A 16,400-nucleotide genomic window follows, 5' to 3' on the forward strand; every position below is an offset into this window, starting at 1 on the left:
GACCATTTCGAGACTCCTCATCATGTCCGTGATCACATCCGGGACTCCGAACAACCTTCGGTATATCAAAATGTATAAACTCATAATATAACTGTCATCGTAACCTTAAGCTTGCGGACCCTACGGGTTCGAGAACAATGTAGACATGACCGAGACACGTCTCCGGTCAATAACCAATAGCGGAACCTGGATGCTCATATTGGCTCCTACATATTCTACGAAGATCTTTTATCGGTCAGACCGCATAACAACATATGTTGTTCCCTTTGTCATCGGTATGTTACTTGCCCGAGATTCGATCGTTGGTATCCCATACCTAGTTCAATCTCGTTACCGGCAAGTCTCTTTACTCGTTCTGTAATACATCATCCCGCAACTAACTCATTAGTTGCAATGCTTTCAAGGCTTAAGTGATGTGCATTACCGAGAGGGCCCAGAGATACCTCTCCGACAATCGGAGTGACAAATCCTAATCTCGAAATACGCCAACCCAACATGTACCTTTGGAGACACCTGTAGAGCTCCTTTATAATCACCCAGTTACGTTGTGATGTTTGGTAGCACACAAAGTGTTCCTCTGGCAAACGGGAGTTGCATAATCTCATAGTCATAGGAACATGTATAAGTCATGAAGAAAGCAATAGCAACATACTAAACGATCGGGTGCTAAGCTAACGGAATGGGTCATGTCAATCAGATCATTCAACTAATGATGTGATCCTGTTAATCAAATGACAACTCTTTGTCTATGGTTAGGAAACATAACCATCTTTGATTAACAAGCTAGTCTAGTAGAGGCATACTAGTGACACTCTGTTTGTCTATGTATTCACACATGTATTATGTTTCCGGTTAATACAATTCTAGCATGAATAATAAACTTTTATCATGATATAAGGAAATAAATAATAACTTTATTATTGCCTCTAGGGCATATTTCCTTCAGTCTCCCACTTGCACTAGAGTCAATAATCTAGATTACACAGTAATGATTCTAACACCCATGGAGCCTTGGTGCTGATCATGTTTTGCTCATGGAAGAGGCTTAGTTAACGGGTCTGCAACATTCAGATCCGTATGTATCTTGCAAATCTCTATGTCTCCCACCTGGACTAGATCCCGGATGGAATTGAAGCGTCTCTTGATGTGCTTGGTTCTCTTGTGAAATCTGGATTCCTTCGCCAAGGCAATTGCACCAGTATTGTCACAAAAGATTTTCATTGAACCCGATGTACTAGGTACGACACCTAGATCGGATATGAACTCCTTCATCTAGACTCCTTCATTTGCTGCTTCCGAAGCAGCTATGTATTCCGCTTCACACGTAGATCCCGCCACGACGCTTTGTTTAGAACTGCACCAACTGACAGCTCCACCGTTTAATGTAAACACGTATCCGGTTTGCGATTTAGAATCGTCCGGATCAGTGTCAAAGCTTGCATCAACGTAACCATTTACGATGAGCTCTTTGTCACCTCCATATACGAGAAACATATCCTTAGTCCTTTTCAGGTACTTCAGGATGTTCTTGACCGCTGTCCAGTGATCCACTCCTGGATTACTTTGGTACCTCCCTGCTAGACTTATAGCAAGGCACACATCAGGTCTGGTACACAGCATTGCATACATGATAGAGCCTATGGCCGAAGCATAGGGAACATCTTTCATCTTCTCTCTATCTTCTGCAGTGGTCGGGCATTGAGTCCGACTCAACTTCACACCTTGTAACACAGGCAAGAACCCTTTCTTTGCTTGATCCATTTTGAACTTCTTCAAAATTTTGTCAAGGTATGTGCTTTGTGAAAGTCCAATTAAACGTCTTGATCTATCTCTATAGATCTTTATGCCTAATATGTAAGCAGCTTCACCGAGGTCTTTCATTGAAAAACTTTTATTCAAGTATCCCTTTATGCTATCCAGAAATTCTATATCATTCCCGATCAGTAATATGTCATCCACATATAATATCAGAAATGCTACAGAGCTCCCACTCACTTTCTTGTAAATACAAGTTTCTCCAAAAGTCTGTATAAAACCAAATGCTTTGATCACACTATCAAAGCGTTTATTCCAACTCCGAGAGGCTTGCACCAGTCCATAAATGGATCGCTGGAGCTTGCACACTTTGTTAGCTCCCTTTGGATCGACAAAACCCTCCGGTTGCATCATATACAACTCTTCTTCTAGAAATCCATTCAGGAATGCAGTTTTGACATCCATCTGCCAAATTTCATAATCATAAAATGCGGCAATTGCTAACATGATTCGGACAGACTTAAGAATCGCTACGGGTGAGAAAGTTTCATCGTAGTCAATCCTTTGAACTTGCCGAAACCCTTTTGCGACAAGTCGAGCTTTGTAGATAGTAATATTACCGTCGGTGTCAGTCTTCTTCTTGAAGATCCATTTATTCTCAATTGCTTGCCGATCATTGGGCAAGTCAACCAAAGTCCACACTTTGTTCTCATACATGGATCCCATCTCAGATTTCATGGCTTCAAGCCATTTTGCGGAATCTGGGCTCACCATCGCTTCTTCATAGTTCGTAGGTTCATCATGATCTAGTAGCATGACTTCCAGAACAGGATTACCGTACCACTCTGGTGCGGATCTTACTCTGGTTGATCTACGAGGTTCAGTAGTATCTTGTTCTGAAGTTTCATGATCATCATCATTAGCTTCCTCACTAATTGGTGTAGGTGTCACGGAAACAGTTTTCTGTGATGCACTACTTTCCAATAAGGGAGCAGGTATAGTTACCTCGTCAAGTTCTACTTTCCTCCCACTCACTTCTTTCGAGAGAAACTCCTTCTCTAGAAAGTTTCCGAACTTAGAAACAAAAGTCTTGCCTTCGGATCTGTGATAGAAGGTGTATCCAATAGTCTCCTTTGGATATCCTATGAAGACACATTTCTCCGATTTGGGTTCGAGCTTATCAGGTTGAAGCTTTTTCACATAAGCATCGCAGCCCCAAACTTTCAGAAACGACAACTTTGGTTTCTTGCCAAACCATAGTTCATAAGGCGTCGTCTCAACGGATTTTGATGGTGCCCTATTTAACGTGAATGCGGCCGTCTCCAAAGCATAACCCCAAAACGATAGCGGTAAATCAGTAAGAGACATCATAGATCGCACCATATCTAGTAAAGTACGATTACGACGTTCGGACACACCATTACGCTGTGGTGTTCCGGGTGGCGTGAGTTGCGAAACTATTCCGCATTGTTTCAAATGTACACCAAACTCGTAACTCAAATATTCTCCTCCACGATCAGATCGTAGAAACTTTATTTTCTTGTTACGATGATTTTCAACTTCACTCTGAAATTCTTTGAACTTTTCAAATGTCTCAGACTTATGTTTCATTAAGTAGATATACCCATATCTGCTTAAGTCATCTGTGAAGGTGAGAAAATAACAATATCCGCCACGAGCCTCAATATTCATCGGACCACATACATCTGTATGTATGATTTCCAACAAATCTGTTGCTCTCTCCATAGTACCGGAGAACGGTGTTTTAGTCATCTTGACCATGAGGCACGGTTCGCAAGTACCAAGTGATTCATAATCAAGTGGTTCGAAAAGTCCATCAGTATGGAGTTTCTTCATGCGCTTTACACCGATATGACCTAAACGGCAGTGCCACAAATAAGTTGCACTATCATTATCAACTCTGCATCTTTTGGTTTCAATATTATGAATATGTGTGTTACTACTATCGAGATTTAATAAGAATAGACCACTCTTCAAGGGTGCATGACCATAAAAGATATTACTCATATAAATAGAACAACCATTATTCTCTGATTTAAATGAATAACTGCCTCGCATCAAACAAGATCCAGATATAATGTTCATGCTTAACGCTGGCACCAAATAACAATTATTTAGGTCTAATATTAATCCCGAAGGTAGATGTAGAGGTAGCGTGCCAACTGCGATCACATCGACTTTGGAACCATTTCCCACGCGCATCGTCACCTCGTCCTTAACCAATCTTCGCTTAATCCGTAGTCCCTGTTTCGAGTTGCAAATATTAGCAACAGAACCAGTATCAAATACCCAGGTACTACTGCGAGCATTAGTAAGGTACACATCAATAACATGTATATCACATATACCTTTGTTCACCTTGCCATCCTTCTTATCCGCCAAATACTTGGGGCAGTTCCGCTTCTAGTGACCAGTCTGCTTGCAGTAGAAGCACTCAGTTTCAGGCTTAGGTCCAGACTTGGGTTTCTTCTCTTGAGCAGCAACTTGCTTGCTGTTCTTCTTGAAGTTCCCCTTCTTCTTCCCTTTGCCCTTTTTCTTGAAACTAGTGGTCTTGTTGACCATCAACACTTGATGCTCCTTTTTGATTTCTACCTCCGCAGCTTTCAGCATTGCGAAGAGCTCGGGAATAGTCTTATTCATCCCTTGCATATTATAGTTCATCACGAAGCTCTTGTAGCTTGGTGGCAGTGATTGGAGAATTCTGTCAATGACGCAATCATCTGGAAGATTAACTCCCATTTGAATCAAGTGATTATTATACCCAGACATTTTGAGTATATGCTCACTGACAGAACTGTTCTCCTCCATCTTGCAGCTATAGAACTTATTGGAGACTTCATATCTCTCAATCCGGGCATTTGCTTGAAATATTAACTTCAACTCCTGGAACATCTCATATGCTCCATGATGTTCAAAACATCGTTGAAGTCCCGGTTCTAAGCCGTAAAGCATGGCACACTGAACTATCGAGTAGTCATCAGCTTTGCTCTGCCAGACGTTTACAACATCTGGTGTTGCTCCAGCAGCAGGCCTGGCACCCAGCGGTGCTTCCAAGACGTAATTCTTCTGTGCAGCAATGAGGATAATCCTCAAGTTACGGACCCAGTCCGTGTAATTGCTACCATCATCTTTCAACTTTGCTTTCTCAAGGAACGCATTAAAATTCAACGGAACAACAGCACGGGCCATTTATCTATAATCATACATAAACAAGCAAGATACTATTAGGTACTAAGTTCATGATAAATTTAGGTTCAATAAATCATATTACTCTCCCACTTAGATAGATATCCCTCTAATCCTCTAAGTGATTACGTGATCCAAATCAACTAAACCATGTCCGATCATCACGTGAGATGGAGTAGTTTCATTGGTGAACATCACTATGTTGATCATATCTACTATATGATTCACGCTCGACCTTTCGGTCCCCGTGTTCCGAGGCCATATCTGTATATGCTTGGCTCGTCAAGTATAACCTGAGTATTCCGTGTGTGCAACTGTTTTGCACCCGTTGTATTTGAACGTAGAGCCTATCACACCCGATCATCACGTGGTGTCTCAGCACGAAGAACTTTCGCAACGGTGCATACTCAGGGAGAACACTTCTTGATAATTTAGTGAGAGATCATCTTATAATGCTACCGTCAATCAAAGCAAGATAAGATGCATAAAAGATAAACATCACATGCAATCAATATAAGTGATATGATATGGCCATCATCATCTTGTGCTTGTGATCTCCATCTCCGAAGCACCGTCATGATCACCATCGTCACCGGCGCGACACCTTGATCTCCATCGTAGCATCGTTGTCGTCTCGCCAATCTTATGCTTCCACGACTATCGCTACCGCTTAGTGATAAAGTAAAGCAGTACAGCGCGATTGCATTGCATACAATAAAGCGACAACCATATGGCTCCTGCCGGTTGCCGATAACTCGGTTACAAAACATGATCATCTCATACAATAAAATTTAGCATCATGTCTTGACCATATCACATCACAACATGCCCTGCAAAAACAAGTTAGACGTCCTCTACTTTGTTGTTGCATGTTTTACGTGGCTGCTACGGGCTTAAGCAAGAACCAATCTTACCTACGCATCAAAAACCATAACGATAGTTTGTCAAGTTGGTGTTGTTTTAACCTTCGCAAGGACCGGGCATAGCCACACTCAGTTCAACTAAAGTTGGAGAAACTGTCACCCGCAAGCCACCTATGTGCAAAGCACGTCGGGAGAACCAGTCTCACGTAAGCGTACGCGTAATGTCGGTCCGGGCCGCTTCTTCCAACAATACCGCCGAACCAAAGTATGACATGCTGGTAAGCAGTATGACTTATATCGCCCATAACTCACTTGTGTTCTACTCGTGCATATAATATCAACATATAAATCCTAGGCTCGGATGCCACTGTTGGGTTTCATAGTAATTTCAAAAAAATTCCTACACTCATGCAAGATCATGGTGATGCATAGCAACGAGAGGGGAGAGTATGATCTACGTACCCTTGTAGATCGACAACGGAAGCGTTTAGTTGATGTAGTCGTACGTCTCCACGGCCCGACCGATCAAGCACCGAAACTACGGCACCTCCGAGTTCTAGCACACGTTCAGCTCGATGACGATCCCTGGACTCCGATCCAGCAAAGTGTCGGGGAAGAGTTCCGTCAGCACGACGGCGTGGTGACGATCTTGATGTACTATTGTAGGGCTTCGCCTAAGCACCGCTACAATATTATCAAGGACTATGGTGGAAGGGGGCACCGTACACGGCTAAGAATATGATCACGTGGATCAACTTGTGTTTCTCTGGGGTGCCCCTGCCTCCGTATATAAAGGCTCAAGGGGGGGGGGGGGTGCGGCCGGCCTAGGAGAGGCGCGCCAGGAGGAGTCCTACTCCCTCTGGGAGTAGGATCCCCCCCCCAATCCTAGTTGGAATAGGATTCGCGGAGGGGGGAAAAGAGAGAGGGGGGCCGGCCCCCTCTCCTTGTCCTATTCGGACCAAGGGAGGGGAGGGGCGCGCAGCCCATCTAGGGCTGTCCCTTCTCTTTTCCACTAAGGCCCACTTAGGCCCATATAGCTCCCGGGGGGTTCCGGTAACCTCCCGGTACTCCGGTAAAATCCCGATTTCACCCGGAACACTTCCGATATCCAAACATAGGCTTCCAATATATCAATCTTTATGTCTCGACCATTTCGAGACTCCTCGTCATGTCCGTGATCACATCCGGGACTCCGAACAACCTTCGGTATATCAAAATGTATAAACTCATAATATAACTGTCATCGTAACCTTAAGCGTGCGGACCCTACGGGTTCGAGAACAATGTAGACATGACCGAGACACGTCTCCGGTCAATAACCAATAGCGTAACCTGGATGCTCATATCGGCTCCTACATATTCTACGAAGATCTTTTATCGGTCAGACCGCATAACGACATACGTTGTTCCCTTTGTCATCGGTATGTTACTTGCCCGAGATTCGATCGTCGGTATCCCATACCTACTTCAATCTCGTTACCGGCAAGTCTCTTTACTCGTTCTGTAATACATCATCCCGCAACTAACTCATTAGTTGCAATGCTTGCAAGGCTTAAGTGATGTGCATTACCGAGAGGGCCCAGAGATACCTCTTCGACAATCAGAGTGACAAATCCTAATCTCGAAATACGCCAACCCAACATGTACCTTTGGAGACACCTGTAGAGCTCCTTTATAATCACCCAGTTACGTTGTGACGTTTGGTAGCACACAAAGTGTTCCTCTGGCAAACGGGAGCTGCATAATCTCATACTCATAGGAACATGTATAAGTCATGAAGAAAGCAATAGCAACATACTAAACGATCGGGTGCTGAGCTAACGGAATGGGTCATGTCAATCAGATCATTCAACTAATGATGTGATCCTGTTAATCAAATGACAACTCTTTGTCTATGGTTAGGAAACATAACCATCTTTGATTAACAAGCTAGTCTAGTAGAGGCATACTAGTGACACTCTGTTTGTCTATGTATTCACACATGTATTATGTTTCCGGTTAATACAATTCTAGCATGAATAATAAACTTTTATCATGATATAAGGAAATAAATAATAACTTTATTATTGCCTCTAGGGCATATTTCCTTCAGTTTGGATATCGGAAGTGTTCCGGGTGAAATCGGGATTTTACCGGAGTACCGGGAGGTTACCGGAACCCCCCGGGGACTTAATGGGCCTTAGTGGGCCTTGGTGGAAAGAGAGGAGAGGCGGCCAGGGCATGGGCCGCGCCCCCTCCCCCCTAGTCCGAATAGGACAAGGAGAGGGGGGCGGCGCCCCCCCTTCCTTCTTCTCCTCCACCTCTTTCCCCTCTCTCTCCTAGTCCAACAAGGAAAGGGGGGAGTCCTACTCCCGGTAGGAGTAGGACTCCTCCTGGCGCGCCCCTCTCTAGGCCGGCCACACCCCCTTGCTCCTTTATATACGGGGGCAGGGGGCACCCCAAAGACACAACAGTTGATCTCTTGATCTCTTAGTCGTGTGCGGTGCCCCCCTCCATCATAATCCACCTCAATAATATCGTAGCGGTGCTTAGGCGAAGCCTTCGTCGGTAGAACATCATCATCGTCACCACGCCGTCGTGCTGACGGAACTCTCCCTCAAAGCTCGGCTAGATCGGAGTTCGAGGGACGTCATCGAGCTGAACGTGTGCTGAACTCGGAGGTGCCGTGCGTTCGGTACTTGATCGGTCAGATCGTGAAGACGTACGACTACATCAACCGCGTTGTGCTAACGCTTCCGCTTTCGGTCTACGAGGGTACGTAGACAACACTCTCCCCTCTCGTTGCTATGCATCACCATGATTCTGTGTGTGCGTAGGAATTTTTTGAAATTACTACGTTGCCCAACAGGTTTCTCTCCCAATAGTTCCTTCTCTGACCAACTCCTTCGAGGCCTTCCAGGGCGCTTGTTGTCTTCAACTCGCAACCATATTTGAACCGATGGGATTGTATATAAAAGAACGATGTGGGACTATCTATTCGGTTATTTTTACCGGGTTTTTGTGACGACGAAGAGGATGGACGGACCGAACTGGGGCCCAAGAGGATGGACGGATGGGGCTGAGGCCCAAGTGGGCGTACCGACGGACGAAAAACACATTAGCAGAGCGACGGACGAAAACAAATTAACGTCGAGTGAACCAAAATTACGGACGGAAATTAGGGGGTAAGAAGCAATAGTCCTTTTATTATTAAGTATATAGATTTATAGACATATTGTAACAGGCAATGAGTAATGGGCTTCAAGCCCAACAGAAAAATTCACTGGTCCCAAACAGGGGGAAGTCAAAAATATAGCCCAAGAAATAATCAAACAACACAAGGAAAAAAACGAATGTTGACAAAAAATCACCGGTCAGAAAATTGACTTTTCAGGCAGCTTACATAAAGGTAAAATGTTTGCACGATGCTGTATAATACTTACGTGTATATTTACACGCACAAAGAAAACCCGACAAAAACACTTGTTAAACAATACTAATAAATACTAATAATTCAAAAAAATACTAATAAATACTAAAACTAGTACAAAGCTAAAAAGACAAAAAGAAATTGAATTTTCTTGAAGGTAGAATGAATTAGGGGCATTCATTTTACCCTTCTGAAAGAAAGAAAATGAAAAAAAAAACATGATGACAAAATTTGCACATAATTTAGATGGAAATTGCACTTTTTCGTAATATGCAAGAATATGTGTATAATAGTGAAAGTTTTTAAGACAGAATTTTTCTAAGGGGTTAATTACTTGTGTCTGTATTACCCTTATAGAAGTAAGAAAAGAAAATAAAAACTAAAAACAAGTGATGACAAAACTTGCAGAGAATTTGTACTGAAATTGCATATTTTTTTCAATGTTGAAATAGGCATATAATAGTGCAATTTTGCACTATAGTATAACTTACACACATATTGTATAATACTTTTGTATATATTTCCACACGCGCACCTAATATTGACACACATAAAGAAAAAGAAAAAATAACTAAAAACACTTGATAAGCAATAATAAAGACTAAAACTAGTACAAAGTTAAAAAAGACAAAAACTGAATTTTCTCTAAGGTAGAATGAATAAGGGGTATTTGTTTTACCCTTCCAAAAGAAAGAAAATAAAATAAATAGATGATGACAAAATATGCACAAAATTTAGGTGGAAATTGCCCTTCTTCCTAATATGCAAGTATACATGTATAATAGTAAAAAAATCAAAAAGGAATTTTTCTAAGAAGGAATTAATTAGTGGTGTTGGTGTCCTTATAGAAGAAAGAAAATGAAATAAAAACTAAAAACAAATGATGGCAAAACTTGCACACAATTTGTTCTAAAATTGCATATTTTTAGGAATGCAAAAATAGACATATAATAGTGCAATTTTTCACTATAGTATAATTTACACACATATTTTATAATACTTTTGTATATATTTACACATGCACACCTAATATTCACACATACATAAAAAGAAAAAATGACCAAAAACACTTGATAAAAAATAATAAAGACTAAACGTAGTAGAAATCTAAAAAGATAGAAACTGATTTTTCTCTAAGGTAGAATGAATTAGGGGCATTGATTTTCCCCTAAAAAAAGAGAAAAAAAACTTGAAACAAAAGACAATAGAAAATTTTGCGCCGTAGCACAATATGCAAAAATAAGTATATCGTAGAGCAATTTTCAGATAACATAGACACATGCACATGTGCACGTACACGCACATGCCTGCAACGCACGAACACCAGAGACGAACACCATACACAAAGTCACACACGACAACACCAGGTAGGACCTTTACAAGCAGGCGACACACACAAATGCACGCACACAAAATCTGATACATCAAAAATGAAGGAAAAACAGACTAAGTACTAGTACAAGAAAGAAATGACCGACCCAAATGTAAATTTCAGGCAACTTACATGTAGCAAAACTGCACATTTAAACAACATTATGTTTGTTTTGTATCCTCAGCACCCCTAACACAAACCAGACATCAACCAGTGACCTTCGAATGTCTATTTGCAAGATTAAAACAGCAGGGCATAATTCTCCATATAATTTTTTCAACTTTGCTCAAAACTTTAGTTTCCAAATAGTGGCCCGTATTGGACGTGGGTTTGTTCCTTCCGCAAGTACCCTTTGGTTTATTTTCTGCCGATATGAGCCTCCAATTCAACATGGTAAGCCGACTTCACCAAGAACATGCATGATCTAGTAAGAGACCATGCCACAAAATCTTCCACTTGGTAATCAGCTAGCGGGATAGAGAGGATTATGCACATCAACAAACCAGAACATCTGAGTACCAAGATCTTCATCACACCGGTTTATGTTTGGATTAATCAAATCATTTACATTTGCAAAACCGTTTCGTGGAAAGAGCGAAAAGCAAACAATAGACATCCCCAAGTTAAATGTTTTCACATGAGCGGTCGGTCAAAACAGAAAATGCACTCTGGATAATGAAACAGGAAAACAGCATATTGCTCAAAGTTATTGACAACTTGAACAGAGATAACAGGTCCATTTCAAATTAAAGTAATGAATATATGTAATAAAGAAATTTGTAGTGCATCTGTAAAAGGAGGGAAATGGCAACAATCAGCTTATGGCAGTAGGATGCATCTCTCCGGATAGTACAGGGTCCAATACCTTCAGAACTGTTAGCACCCTGTGATTAAGTGGTACTCCAATAATGAACTAACATTATCCATCTTCTTTATCATACACGGAGTATCAACTAAATCAGCAGAAGTCAACATTCATTGAGCAGTCAGCAGTCATGTGACAGCAGATGTCCTGAGCGACAAACACAATCCATCTTTTATATGAAGAGATCAACAGTGGTAAGCTGAACCGTGCGTTGCAAAACAGAGCGAAGGACCAAAGCAATTCAAAAAGTGCGTAAGGTGGACCAAATCAAAACAAGCTGCAAATCAACAGATCACACATCATTTGGAACATACTTGCTGGAGCATATCCGCTAAATTGACCCAAGAATGCATCTAAAGATCAACATTTCACAGCTATACATGACCAACATGACATTAGTAGTTTCTCGCAAAAAGCTAAAGAGTTACCAGGGGACTGCTTAGATGATTTCTCAAAGCATAGGATCTAGATACGCATAATAAATTTTGGTGGAACTGCTTTCATCATACCAGTCATTCTGCTGACAGAAGCACTCATAATCTAGCATTGTAGCTTTTGGATCTGCTCTAAAGAAAGCTTTGGCGAGCACGGCTCCTCTTCTCCCACACATCTGCTAATGGAGAGGGGGAACCTCTTTTCAGAAGCTGGTACCCTTGGCTTGCCACCACAGCATCGACTCTGTTGGAAGGGGCCATAAAATTGACGCAAGCTTCTTTAAGCTTCTGGCAATTGTACTTATCAGCTAGCCATAGTGCACTAGCCACATTCTCCACATTAAGGTTCATAACCAAGGTGTGTGCACACATAAGCTTCAATCTCTCTAAACCATATTGATCCGCTGCTGCAAGTAGATGCTGGAAAACAGCATTGCTTTCAGCTCTACTGAAATCATCCATCACAGGCAAGGAATCGGTGTAAATGAAATGGAGAAGAGCCTTGAAAACCGCTGGTTCCACAGAGTTGATGGTTATGCGGCTCATCTTCTTCTCCTTCATGGGTTCGCTGAACTGCTTCCGGAAGACAGGTGACCGCGCAGCAAGCACCGCTCTGTGGGCAGCAAATGTTTCTTGTTCAACGTTGAAGGTCACATCTGCTGTGGACGTATCCTCCAACATCTTGCGAAAATGCTGTAGTGCGTTAGGGGGAGGCACATCAATTTCACGCAATGGTTTGGTTTCAGACACCCTTAATTGGCCTCAAACAGTGATGACACATTCAATCACAAGGCAATCATCTCGGACATACACTGAATCCTCCAACGCCTCCCTTCTTAGGCAAATTTGACAAATCTGACCTATAGACGAAATCAAATCACGGAATGAACTGCCCGTGAAACTATTTCACACGCCTGACCCTTTTGTGTAGCGCCCGCCACGACGGCGCCACACTACACTGTGCAACGCCTCACAGATAGGCGCTACACGGCCAGCGTCATACCCGAAAATTACTAAAACAGTGTGCAGCGCCTGAGAGCTAGGCGCCACACTATACAGTGCAGCGCCTAGCTCCCGGGCGTTGCACTAGTGCAGCGCCTGAGAGCTAGGCGCCACACTATACAGTGCAGCGCCTAGCTCCCGGGCGTTGCACTAGTGCAGCGCCTGAGAGCTAGGCGCCACGGGTCAGCTGCGTGAAATAGTTTGACGGACAGTTCATTCTGTGATTTGATTTCGTCTATAGGTCAGATTTGTCAAATTTGCCCCCTTCTTATACACCTCTCCTTACCCCAGGTAGCCTCTGTGAAGCTGTCAGACTTGAATCCAAACGGCTCCTCATCCAATTCAAAGAATACACTTGACAATAATGATTTGGGCTTTCCAGTGACTTGATCAATCAGTCTTATGTCGACGACCGCTGGTGCCTGCCCATACTTGCTCATGAACTCAACAAAAACTGATATGAATCCCTCACTGTCGTCGCCATAACCCTCTGGGTAGTACTCCCTCTGTTCCAAATTACTCGTCGTGGTTTTAGTTCAAATTTGAACTAAAACCACGACGAGTAATTTGGAACGGAGGGAGTACAAGATAGCCCAGTCGAATCCCCCAACCCTGAAGGTGCTGGAGCGGATGAAACCATCAGCATTGACGTCCATGCCAACAATCCCGTGACTAAACTGACAGATCTTCAGTCGGTGCGCGCCTTGCACCGCCTGATATGCGCAGGACGATATGGTGGTTGACGCCATCGCTCTCAGCTTTGTGTACTGTGGTGCCCCTGCAACAATTGCACATGCGTGTATGTTAATATATCTATGTACAAGAAATCAATCGCTCATTCGTACTAGATCGAACTCGTAAAGTTCCATACGGAAAGGGAAGATGCAATGTCTGATTCCAGTTCTAGGTGAAATCAAGAATGGATCCACATTTCGCCCAATCACCAAAACAAGAAACCAACTCCTGTTCTAAGAGGAATCAAGAAAGCACACGCATCGGTTCCAATAATCCAAAGGATCCAAAAGAAGACGGTGAATTTCAGATTGAAGCAACCTAGACGGGGGGCACCTTACCTTCAATGTCGCCGGCGGCGGACCTACAGCGTGTTGGCGGCGGCGGACCTGCGTGGCGGCGGCCGTGCCTTCCGCTCTTCGCTATGGAGCAATGGTGCCCAAACCCAGCACACGCGTAAACGGGCCTGGCATGGCACGGCGCGCGGAAGCCTGTTTATAAGCGGGCCGTGTCATTCTGACACGCGGGCCGAGCACGGCACATTAACTAGCAGGCCAGTCCAACACGGTGGAATGTGTGCCGGCCTCCCCGCGTGCTTTCTCAAAAAAGGAGTTTTTTTTTACTGTTTGGGGGCATTTTTAGCCTTTTGGGCCAATTACCTTTTAAAAAGATGAAAAATAATAATAAATAAAGGTTCGTGCGAACACGGCACACGGAGTGCCACGAGCCAAACACGGCCCGTAGTCGCATGCCGGGTTGGGTCCATTACATGCCGGGCACGCGTGATCGTGGGCCGACCCGCGAAAAACACTTGTTTGGCCAGCTCCATTAGGGAGGGAGGTCAAGAGCTATAGGGGTAGATGGCATGGTCGTTAATTCCGAATATACAGTATTTTCTATGGGCAAACTAGTAGTATTAATATGTCCTAAATCCTCGTTGTCACACAATACCACATGGTCATTAATAGGGCTGAGCTATTCGTCACCCTCTCTTATTATATCACTACACCACATGTTTACATCCCATAATTTTGTACTATCGAAAGTGAAACGAGAAGGTCTTCGATATCATGGTCCAACTTGAGGTAGGGAACGGTCTTTAGGTACTTTTCTAGAGAGATCGCTAGATCCATGGGCATGTTGTCACTCACATTGCCCCCGGTCCTGGAAAGGGTGGTGACGGTGTAGAAAACCGACAGATCCTTGCATAGGGTTGCTCATGAGGCGGGAGCGCATAGAGGATCAGAATAGGTTACACACGAAATGTGGATTTACACAGATCCAAATTCTCATGGTGAGGTAATACTCTACATCTTGCATGCCATTGTACTTACGTGCTCGGACGCATGGGCATACCCGGAGGGACGAGGATCCCCTGTCGTGGGCTAGCCTATCTTTGAGAAACTGACACATGGGTCCCATAGAGCATGGGGCCCACCTGTCAGTGACTCAAAGGCAGGGTATGTTGGAAATATGCCCTAGAGGCAATAATAAAATGGTTATTATTATATTTCTTTGTTCATGATAATTGTCTATTATTCATGCTATAATTGTGTTATCCGGAAATCGTAATACATGTGTGAATACATAGACCACAACACGTCCCTAGTGAGCCTCTAGTTGACTAGCTTATTGATCAAAAGATAGTCATGGTTTCCTGATTATGGACATTGGATGTCATTGATAACGGGATCACATCATTAGGAGAATGATGTGATGGACAAGACCCAATCCTAAGCATAGCTCAAAGATCGTGTAGTTCGTTTGCTATAGCTTTTTCGAATGTCAAGTATCATTTCCTTAGACCATGAGATTGTGCAACTCCCGGATACCGTAGGAGTGCTTTGGGTGTGCCAAACGTCACAACGTAACTGGGTGACTATAAAGGTACACTACAGGTATCTCTGAAAGTGTCTGTTGGGTTGGCACGAATCGAGACTGGGATTTGTCACTCCGTATGACGGAGAGGTATCTCTGGGCCCACTCGGTAATGCATCATCATAATGAGCTCAATGTGACCAAGTGGTTGATTACGGGATCATGCATTACGGTACGAGTAAAGTGACTTGCCGGTAATGAGATTGAACGAGGTATTGGGATACCGACGATCGAGTCTCGGGCAAGTAACGTACCGATTGACAAAGGGAATTGTATACGGATTGATTGAATCCTCGACATCGTGGTTCATCTGATGAGATCATCGAGGAGCATGTGGGAGCCAACATGGGTATCCAGATCCCGTTGTTGGTTATTGACCGGAGAGTCGTCTCGGTCATGTCTGCGTGTCTCCCGAACCCGTAGGGTCTACACACTTAAGGTTCGGTGACGCTAAGGTTGTTGAGATATTATTATACGGTAACCCGAAAGTTGTTCGGAGTCCCGGATGAGATCCCGGACGTCACGAGGAGTTTCGGAATGGTCCGGAGGTGAAGATTTATATATAGGAAGTCAAGTTTCGGCCATCGGGAAGGTTTCGGGGGTAATCGGTATTGTACCGGGACCACCGGAAGGGTCCCGGGGGTCCACCGGGTGGGGCCACCTATCCCGGAGGGCACCATGGGCTAAAGTGGGAGGGGAACCAGCCCCTAGTGGGCTGGTGCGCCCCCCATGGGCCTCTCCTGCGCCTAGGGTTGGAAACCCTAGGGGTGGGGGGCGCTCCACTTGGCTTGGGGGGCAAGCCACCCCCTTGGCCGCCGCCCCCACTTGGAGATTGGATCTCCTAGGGCCGGCGCCCCCCTAGGGGTCCTATATATAGTGGGGG

General features: G+C 43.8%; 1 pseudogene across 1 annotated transcript; it reads right to left on the reverse strand.

Annotated features, from left to right (window-relative positions):
• Positions 1–11,345: 11,345 nt before the first annotated feature.
• Positions 11,346–14,106, reverse strand: LOC125521283 (BTB/POZ and MATH domain-containing protein 1-like; annotated as a pseudogene). Its single transcript, XR_015611812.1, has 4 exons — positions 13,981–14,106; positions 13,493–13,685; positions 13,169–13,411; positions 11,346–12,737 (listed from the first exon to the last, which is right to left on the reverse strand). The product of XR_015611812.1 is annotated as a BTB/POZ and MATH domain-containing protein 1-like (transcript).
• Between the last annotated feature and the right edge of the window lie 2,294 nt (positions 14,107–16,400).

This window comes from Triticum urartu, chromosome 7A (assembly GCF_056163025.1).
Source record: "Triticum urartu cultivar PI428250 chromosome 7A, HENAU_Tu73, whole genome shotgun sequence".
NCBI classification, from domain to species: domain Eukaryota; kingdom Viridiplantae; phylum Streptophyta; class Magnoliopsida; order Poales; family Poaceae; genus Triticum; species Triticum urartu.